The sequence below is a fragment of the Brachycentrus maculatus genome, unplaced genomic scaffold, assembly GCF_059751285.1.
Source record: "Brachycentrus maculatus isolate JH-2025_06_01 unplaced genomic scaffold, ASM5975128v1 h1tg000126l, whole genome shotgun sequence".
NCBI classification, from domain to species: Eukaryota; Metazoa; Arthropoda; class Insecta; order Trichoptera; family Brachycentridae; genus Brachycentrus; species Brachycentrus maculatus.
In genome coordinates, this window is record NW_028280879.1 from 453,986 (window position 1) to 463,682 (window position 9,697).

General features: G+C 32.8%; 1 long non-coding RNA gene across 1 annotated transcript; it reads right to left on the reverse strand.

The window, feature by feature from the left end:
* Positions 1-967: 967 nt before the first annotated feature.
* LOC148309363 (uncharacterized) lies at positions 968-6,032 on the reverse strand. Its single transcript, XR_015837553.1, has 5 exons — positions 5,992-6,032; positions 5,832-5,912; positions 5,282-5,535; positions 2,802-4,578; positions 968-2,657 (listed from the first exon to the last, which is right to left on the reverse strand). It is a non-coding gene; the product is annotated as an uncharacterized LOC148309363 (long non-coding RNA).
* Positions 6,033-9,697: the final 3,665 nt, after the last annotated feature.

The following is a 9,697-nucleotide window of genomic DNA, read 5'->3' on the forward strand; positions in this document are numbered from 1 at the left end:
CACTAGAGACATCTATTGGTGAAAATAACTCCTGTAATTAGAGATAATCCAGATTTTGTGATAAAGTATTTGGACACACTCAAAATGTTGTATTAGAAGTAATTTTATATAAATAAACTTTAATAAAAATTATATCAAAATTGAGTAATCTTTCGGCATGGAACGCATCATTGTATTTTACATTGATTTCAATGGGAAAAAATGTTTCGCTTAATAAGTAAGATGCTGGAACGAATAAGAGGTTCCATATTTTTTCTTTTCTCTACCCGTCCCGGTATCTTCAGAGCTTCATAATTCAAGAAAAATCAAGTTTTTTGATTTATGACGTTCTTGAAAGGAGTGAGCGAAATGTCAAAATCAAAATAACCCAAAAATGCCATCGACACAAAACTCGGTAAAATGTGTTAGGTCATTTCTCGCCTTTTGTTCAGTGCAGGAAAATGGCAAAATACGTATTTTACAGAGTTTTTCTTCTTTTTGTAGATCCTAGGGATCTGTTTGTGCCTCCGCATGTCGCTCTCGGGATGTCGACTCCCAGCTGTCTTTCCATCTTTTCGGAGGTCTGCCTGGGGGTCTGCGTCCTTCAGGGTTGCCTCGGAGGGCGATACGTGGAAGCAAAGATTATATACTAGTAAAGATTGATATCTCAGTCAAATTAGTATGGTAAATGATTATACATGTTGAAAAAAATCAAGAAAATTAAATATTCTCACTATTCACACTAAAAAATAACCTACGCAGAAAAATCAGCTGATCGATGCACTCGACAGCCTTATAGAGACAAAAAGGAAGAAGAAGCTCAAATGTCAAAATCAAAATAACCTAAAAATGCCATCGACATGAAACTCTGTAAAATGCGTTTCGTCATTTTCCCGCCTTTTCAGGAAAATGGGAAAATACGCATTTTACAGAGTTTTATGTTGATGACATATTTAGGCTATATTGACTTTGACATTATTCAATGAAATTGAAAAATGAAAAAATCATTTAGCTGGTAAAAAGGTTTATTATATCCATACTTTGACTGAACCAGAAGGTGAACCAATTACATACTCGAGTTGTTAGAAGAACTCTTAGTTCTCTTAAACCTATAACCTTCTGGATCAAATCAAAGAAAATTACAATGTTACAGGAATATATAAAATTATTATTGTACTTAAAATTACACACACAAAGGGCGCTTGTCCACTACCCGGAATTTTACCCTCCGGCAGTCAGGTTTTGAAAAGTGAAAGCGACTACGACAGTGTAGCGTGATCGAATTTACGCGCAACGTGTTCACGCACCTATCAAGAGCTCCGATCCGAAGAAAGATGGAGTAAAGCACAAGCCAATCCAAGCCAATCGTTGTTTAAAAACGCTAACTGACGTGCCGGACGGTAAAATGCCGTGTAGTGGACAAACGCCCTAAGGGCGCTTGTGCACTACACGGAATTTTACTGTTCGGCAGTCCGGTTATTGCAAATAAAAATGATTTCAACAGTTTAGCTTTAGTGATCGAGTTCATGCTAACCATGATCGTGCACCGATCGAGCGCACCGATCCGGAGAAAGACGGACAAGTGCACAAGCCAATCATCCGTTTTTTCATGCTAACCTGACTGCCGGACAGTTAAATTCAGTGTAGTGCTCAAACGCTTAAACTAGGTCCCAAAAAGCCTTCTTGTTTACAACTAATGTGCATTACTTTAAACGAAAGTGCTTAAGGCATTACCAAATATTGTATTTATGTTTCATATCAATAAAGAAATATTGTTAAATACATATATCGAATTGTAAAGTCACCAGGAATACTGAAGAGTTTTCTTGGACCTATATATTACAGAAATGTACTTTTAGATATAAATAAATTAAGATCGGCCTCATTTAAACAATTTTAGAATAACACAGTGGTACCCTGATCACATACAATAGCTATAGGCTTAAGGCCAAATAAAATAAATTTCTTTGTAGTTAGAACAATACCCTTCAGATCTGCATGTTTAGCACCACTTTCAAAAAAAGAAAAATATTGAGGTTGCTTGTAAGGTGTGTAAATCCCTTTTATCCTGATAGTTAATGTGTGATCGAAAAACATTGCACTTCGATAAATCCATTTCGTAAATTGAAATTTACATGAGGACTCATTTCATAAAATATAACAATTACAAGTTTTTACTGATCTATCATTATTATGATATATCATAATAATAATATATAATTTTATATTCTTTTGTTTTTAAATTGTTAAATAATATGTCATTAATGCCGGGTTTCAGCCTAATTAAGTATAGTTATTTTTCAATGGTTACTGGAGAAGGCAAAGCAGAGTTTAGCCAGTAACCTGTAGCCCTTAGGTCCTTCTGTATATAAAGCGATAGCAAGAGCTTTATATTTTCAGGTATATCATTTACCTTTTACGGCGATGCGATTGTTTGATCTGACATTAAATAAATCTATAAGGAATCAGATTTAACAACGAAAGGTATTGTACTAATACTTTCCCCTCTTTATATCTACGAGCAGCCATGTGCCATTGTTCAAATGTCGTCGATTTCTTTTGAACATATCGAAGTTGCTTCTTCGTCTTCATCGCCCATGTTCAGCTTTTGATTCCTTGGAGTCAGATTAGAAACTCTCGATTCTCCAATAAAATTGACAAAACGGGTGGCTGTACTCCTAAAATAAATTGTATTGCATCAAATGTAAAGTAGTAATATATTTTAACATAGAATTCCACAGAAACGTGTATAATATTAAAAGGTGTGTATGAGAACGAATGAATAAGAAATTTGATAATTACATTAATGGGAAGATACATACCACATGGTTCAGTAGCTAATAAAATGGTCTGCTAGCTGCTGATTCCATTGGATAGCTCTGCTAGTACTCGGTAACACGGAATAAAGAGCTGAAAAATTTAACTTAATTAATACCAAGACATAATATATTGATTTTAAAATATTATTGAAGTAAAATAAATGATTCCACAAAAGAAAAAGATACATACACCGGGGATCAAGAGTAGGGTAGACTGGGTACGGTTGAAACAATTTTGCTTATATTGTCCATAGTATTGCTCTTTACAAGTCAAGCGATGATGAAGATGCATTAAATACAAGAGCGTGTTTCTGTCTACTAATGGGAAGTATAATTTCAGTACCCGGTGTGTTATTTTTAGTGGCAGATCAAATTTAAAAAATATATCCGATTTGTTTCAACCGTCCCCATACCAGGGGCAGTTGAAACAATGATTGGGGTCAGTTGAAACACACGCAAATAAATCAATATTTAATATTGTAAGACGTTTTATTCATTATTTATTTTTGTGTTATAAAATAATTATGGCACCGCATGACAATATTAATCAGTCTACAGATATGTAATGAACAAAAATAACTAAAAACAATGGCATTTAAAAAAAAAAACAAATCGAACGAAAATAATCTGTGAATAAACTAAAAGAAAACACTTCTGTTATTTTGATTAGTCATAAATCAAGCGGAAATCTAGCTTTGGGATCATTCCGAGTCGCAATTGTGGCAAACATAGCTAAGACCACCTTTTGTGCAGTCTTTTTGAGCCCACAGTTTACAAGTGGTGCACTGCATCCACTTTTCACCGGATCTGCTCTCTGAATACAGTGGCAGACAAACAAGACAATAGCACTCGTCCTCTTTTGATGATGATTCCTGTTGCGTATTATGATTATTTTTTCCTTTAACGATCCTTCTACTTTTTCCTCCATCCAATCTTTTCTTCACTTACTTAGTTTTCATCCGTTTCAACCTCATTTCATGCTCCTTTCTTATCTCTTCTTTCTCTGTTTTTTTTTAGTAGCAAGTATTTTGCAAGCTCCTGCTCCTGCTCTTTATTAAAAACTTCGTTGTGGGGTTCATATCCCATTTTCTTCTTCACCAGATGCATCTCGCTTTCGTATATATCTAATGAGCGAACAGTGGTTTAATCCATGCTTTTCCGACGCTTTTCACAGTGAATCTCCTGCTTTAACCTCCTCATCAGCGTATGTATACCTCGACAAGTCGACCTCTCCTCTCAAAGTCTTTTTTGCGCGTACTCTCGGCATCTAGAAAACAGGAAAACTGAAAAAATATGTTGTTTCAACCGTACCCACAAAAAATGTTTCAACCGTCCCCAACCCCTCCTTTAGGTGGAAAACAGAAAATAGTAATGTTAATAATAATGGCACATTAAAATTAATCACTATATCGTGTTCTACAAGCTTCATTTCAAATACGAAATCATACTCAATAATATCGTTTCAATAGAAACCGTAATAAAAAGAAAATTCTCAGAACAAAAATACTTACTTTTGGTTATCGAAATACAATAGGACCTCCTACAAGCAACTGCATAGTGCGGCGAGCGATGCAACACTGATATTTGTGTTTGAACTTGTTGTCCACTTTGTTCGTCCCTTGGACCCTTCACCCTACCGCATACGGTTTGCAAGATATTTGCTCTGTTTCAACCGTCCTTTGTTTCAACCGTACCCAGTCTACCCTAAACAAAGAGGCTCTGCTAGCTGCTCATAATAATTAGAGTGCTCCGCTAGCACTAGATAACTCGGAACGGAGAGCTGTAAGAATATAATTAAATTAATATTGGGTATGTAATATGTAGAGCCACAAGAATCTATATACATGTATATGAGAAATAAAACCTCGATAAAATGGACTAATTGGAGAGAATAGGTTAGAAAATAGGTTTAAAATAAACATTTTTTTCTTGTTCAAAATATGAACACTGTATTTAGATATAAATAAACAATGCAAAACTAAAAAAAAAATATTGTCTTCGAACACTCGTCGTGAAGTGATGTTGCTGTTTGATATCGATACGCTTTCAGTAATCCTGCTTTGAAATGTTTTGTTTGCACTCTTTCAAAAAACAACATTTTTTTTTCAATCAACCCTCTAAATTTACGAAAATGCGTACAATATAGTAGAACTTCGTTATTAGATCATCGAGATGCGATTTTAACACTGAAAACTTAATTTTTTGCAGTGTTGTTTCTTCTTTGCTATCTTCGCTTTTATCCTCTCTTCTAAGGTTCACTTTTTCTGCTATTTCACTTTCAATCATGATACAAGTAGAAGTACTTCTTGATGACTTGTAAAACATCCTCCTCACCACTTCGGCATTGTTATGTATTGTCCTGTAGAAATCAGGAATTTCAAACCCTTCTAAATCTGTCATTGTATATATATTGCGTGTAACATAGTACAAAAAAAATAGGTAATAAAATAAGCATAATAAACATCAACAGATAATTAACTTACGTTGTATTTCGTTGCTAAAGAATACTCGTTTAGCAGAGGCAGGTTGAGGAAGGATCCAATTAGTGATAAATTTAAATCTAGCGCATTGATATTAAATAACATCCCTTCGTTCGTTCGTTCACAGGGAAAATGTATATCTCAAACATCAATTCTTGATTTGGATTCTCGAAACAAATTCGATTCTCGAAACTCAAAAACAAAAACGAAGATTCATTTTGGTATATAATGCCTGATTGAAATCTTATCCATACACCCTGAAATAAAATAGAGATTTGTAAAAACCATTACAATTAAAATATAATAACGTGAATATGTAATATTTTGAATAATTTTAAAATTAACCGGAGAAAACAAGTGCGTAGTAAAATGGCCGTCTAAATTCGGTTGAATTCAAGATTTAATATACGAAGTTCTGAAGATTACATTCAATGTACATACAAACTATAAATAATAATTTTAAAAAAACATTAGTTTAACGTTACACAACATAATGAAAGTGATAATGCAGAAATGATAAAGAAAATGATATCAGCAAATAATTTAAACTTACGTTTCTTGCACAATATATGTTTGGCAGTGAAACATTGATTCCTTTTGGATTGATATAGAATGCCTGGTTGAAATCTTACACCTGAAACAAAACAGAGATGGTATAAACTAATAATATTTGTATAAACCATTTTATTTTAAATGATTCCAAAAAAAATTACCCGTGATAATGGAATGGTCCGCAAGCCGACGGGAAAACGGCAATCTTGGTGAAGTTTTGTTTACCTACCGAAATCATATGTTTTGATGGTTGGGGAGGGGGTAAACCACAGTTGAAATGATAGAAGGTATTTTTAAACTCGTCTTGTTTTGCGCATGACGTCATAATTTAGCCCATTCAGGTCCTCGGATACGTCATTCGGTAAATAGCTACTGCGCAAGGTCTATCGAAAAATTTATTTTTTCCCCTTCATACCCTTCTTACCGCAGGAATCAAAGATGGCCGCGAGATATCACAGGCTGCGTGGAAGTCTGTCTTCTGACATTCTGTTTATATGTTCCTTCCAGTATCGCCTTCGTTGTCGTCCCCACCTCACGATATCCTCCGTCTTGCACATGCTTCGAATGTCGGTATTTCTTACTCGGTCTCGCAATGTGTTTCCGGTTATGGATCGGACTTTCAATTTGTGATAAAACTAAATTATAAAGTAAATAATAAAGAAGTAAAGAAAACACTTCGTTTTTTACCACTTGAGTTTTATTATAGACTACATGTTTCAGAAGTTAAACTTCCATCATTCAGGTCTGTACAATAACTCTTGTTATACAGACCTGAATGATGGAAGTTTAACTTCTGAAACATGTAGTCTATAATAAAACTCAAGTGGTAAAAAACGATGTGTTTTCTTTAATCATCGTAACATGTCTTACCACAAAGTTAATGCCGAAACAATAAATAAAGTAAAGTAAATAAATAACCTTCCGGATCGAATCAAATTCAAGAAAATTTCAATGTTACATTATTAAAAGAGAATATATAAAATTCTTATTGTACTAAAAAAACACAAAAAAATACAAAGAAAGGCTTCTTATTTAATTAGGTATACTAATTAAAACAACAACAAAAATACTCGATTCTGTGATATCTTAACATTCTTGTAATATCCCAAAATTACTTTGAAATTAAGTGCTCAAGGCATACGTATAACCAAATATTATATTTACTTTTTATATCAATAAAAAAAACCATCTCGTTAAATATATTGAATCGTAAAATTATACAGAAGAGTTTTGTTGGAACTATGAATCATAAAAATAAATATATTCATAGATATAAATAAATAAGATATCTCACTTGAACAATTGTACACAACAATGAATTACAAAAACAAAATATAATTTACATCAATAATCTATGAAGGAAAACAGATATCTTAATTATTCAAACAAAAGAAAAATACTTAATTTAACTGAATAACGAATGGTGAATTTCCTACTTCTTGTATTTTATAAATTAAGGGTTTAAGACATTATGTTTTGCCAAAAAAGATTTCTGTTTACTTCTTAGATCAGCGAATACAAAAGTTGTAAACAGTATTGTTGGCAGTGAAATGTGCAAAATATTTATTCCGCGAAAATACTACTGACGTTAAAGTATTTAACTAAATTAATCATTCTTTTTATTTTAAAATACAGAATATTTTATTTTTATTTTTCAGTACTTAACATATGGTATCTCTGCATTGCAAGCTTTTTCATACTACCGGAACCAGTGTAAGGTCTAGTATCTTTGCCTCTTAATTTATTATTAATATCCTAACACCGACTGTTTATTAAAAAGGGTATGGTTAATTTAATAATTTATTTTGACAAAATGGCCCTATGATCGTAACAAATAATCCAATCAAAATTTACATACTTGTTGACCGAGGCTTTTATATAATTTAATAAGGAAATGTTTTGACATATTTTATCCAACAAATACTGTGTAATAAAATTAATTTCTAAAATGCTGCATACAAAATTTTGTGAAAGATAATACAGTCTATATCTGTTTAGTGTATATTCCCTTGATAATATTAATGAATTTACAGGATCTAACGGGTTACCTAAACAACAATTATTGCAAACAGGACAATCAATAATTTTTTTCATTTCTTTTTTTAACAAAAAAACCAGCTATATAATAAATAATCTATATTAAAATTAATTGAACTTCTATTTAACCTTAATCTTTTAAATTCTTGATCCAAATTTGGGATAGTTCTTATAAAATCAAATTTAATGTTATTAATTGCCGGCTTAGTAGGAATACTAGAGTAAATAAAATCAGAAACATTTGTCAGAAGGACAGTAGAGTTATCAGCTTCACAATTGGAGAAAAGAAGCCCCCAAAGAAGCCCCAAAGAAGTTTTGGATGTTGGTTTAAATCTCTTCATTTGAGATATTTGAAACCCTCATTTTGAAGCTAACTCCAAATTTTCTTTATATTATTAAGTGAAAAAATCCAATCATTAATAACAGGAATATTTGTATTAACTGGTAAACCGTTTGACTGGTTTACATACCTCATTGTTCTTAAAATTTCAACTGCCCAGTTCCATAATTTCAAATGAGGCGAATCCGATATTGCCCAGTGATAAATATTTCCACTCTTAGGATATCTCAAAGACCCATTAACACTATCAAAAAGCATATAAAAAAATTGAAAAAGTCAAGCAGTACCTAAAGGTCTTTTAGTAAAACATTCAGTCTCATGAAATGAAATGACTCTAATGTTGCAAATATTCTGTCGCTGAAGACTTGTGCCGCTAGCTTTACCTTATTTTTTTTTACATTGTTTCTTATTTTTAATAATTTGAATTAATTCACTCTTACACCATTTTTGGTAATTGCTCAGTCTACGCACAGAAATAGGATACGCACATACATATTAATAGATTCTTGCAAAACTGAATAAAAAATGTCTATTGCTTGATTAGTGTCATATTTTTCGAAAACCGTCCAATCCCTCGAATACAGAAAGTTCCGAGTCATGGTAAAATCAGCTTTATGAAAGTTTGGATAGAAAGAGAAATCGTCGGAATTAGTGACTACTACTATAGTTACACTGAGTTACGCCCAGGAATAATGACATGTCAATTATAATACGCTCGGCTTCATTAGGATAAGTTCCATCGAGATTGCTTAGGTTTGCTTGGCATTCCTCCGTAGACTTTTTCGTAGGTTCAAAGGGTGAGTACAGAGCGCGGGAGGTTGGCCAGTCGGTGCAGGTAGTTTCCTAATAGGGCCGGGGTCCCCAGTAGGGTTACTAACTTTCCAGCCGCTGTCACTTTGGCTTTTAGAACATGGTGCTGGACATAGTGGTACACACTGATTTACATGCCCCCTAAAGGTGGGGTCGTAACGTAACACGTTACGATGCGAGCAGTGACCTAGGAATATAGCAGGAGACTACAGCTATTATCGGTGGGAGATTTTCCTCCCGAGTAGAAATCAGGCTTTATCATGCCAACATTTAAAAATTTGTGTGACTCAAGCGCGTTGGGATTGAAACTTTTTAGGTTCTGGGATCAGTTGATTTTCTTTGAATGTTTCATATTTATCAAATAATTCCCTTCTCTTTGAACAATTTGACTATTTTATTGACTACTCGATTTAACTATCCAAAATAAATATTTTAGTACTGAGAATCTAAGATACTCATACTTAAGGCGGTTCTTTAGAGTATTTTTTTGAAATGTATGAAGAAAATAATATTAGTCATTGATAGACACTATTTAAATTTATTTTTAAAAAAATAAGAAAAAAATAAATACATTGTTTGTTTATGAGAAAAAAAAAATTACTAAAGTATAGAGTACGATATTGAATATTTAATGAGAATGATGTTGAATATTTTATTTTTTATTTAGTTTACATTAAGAA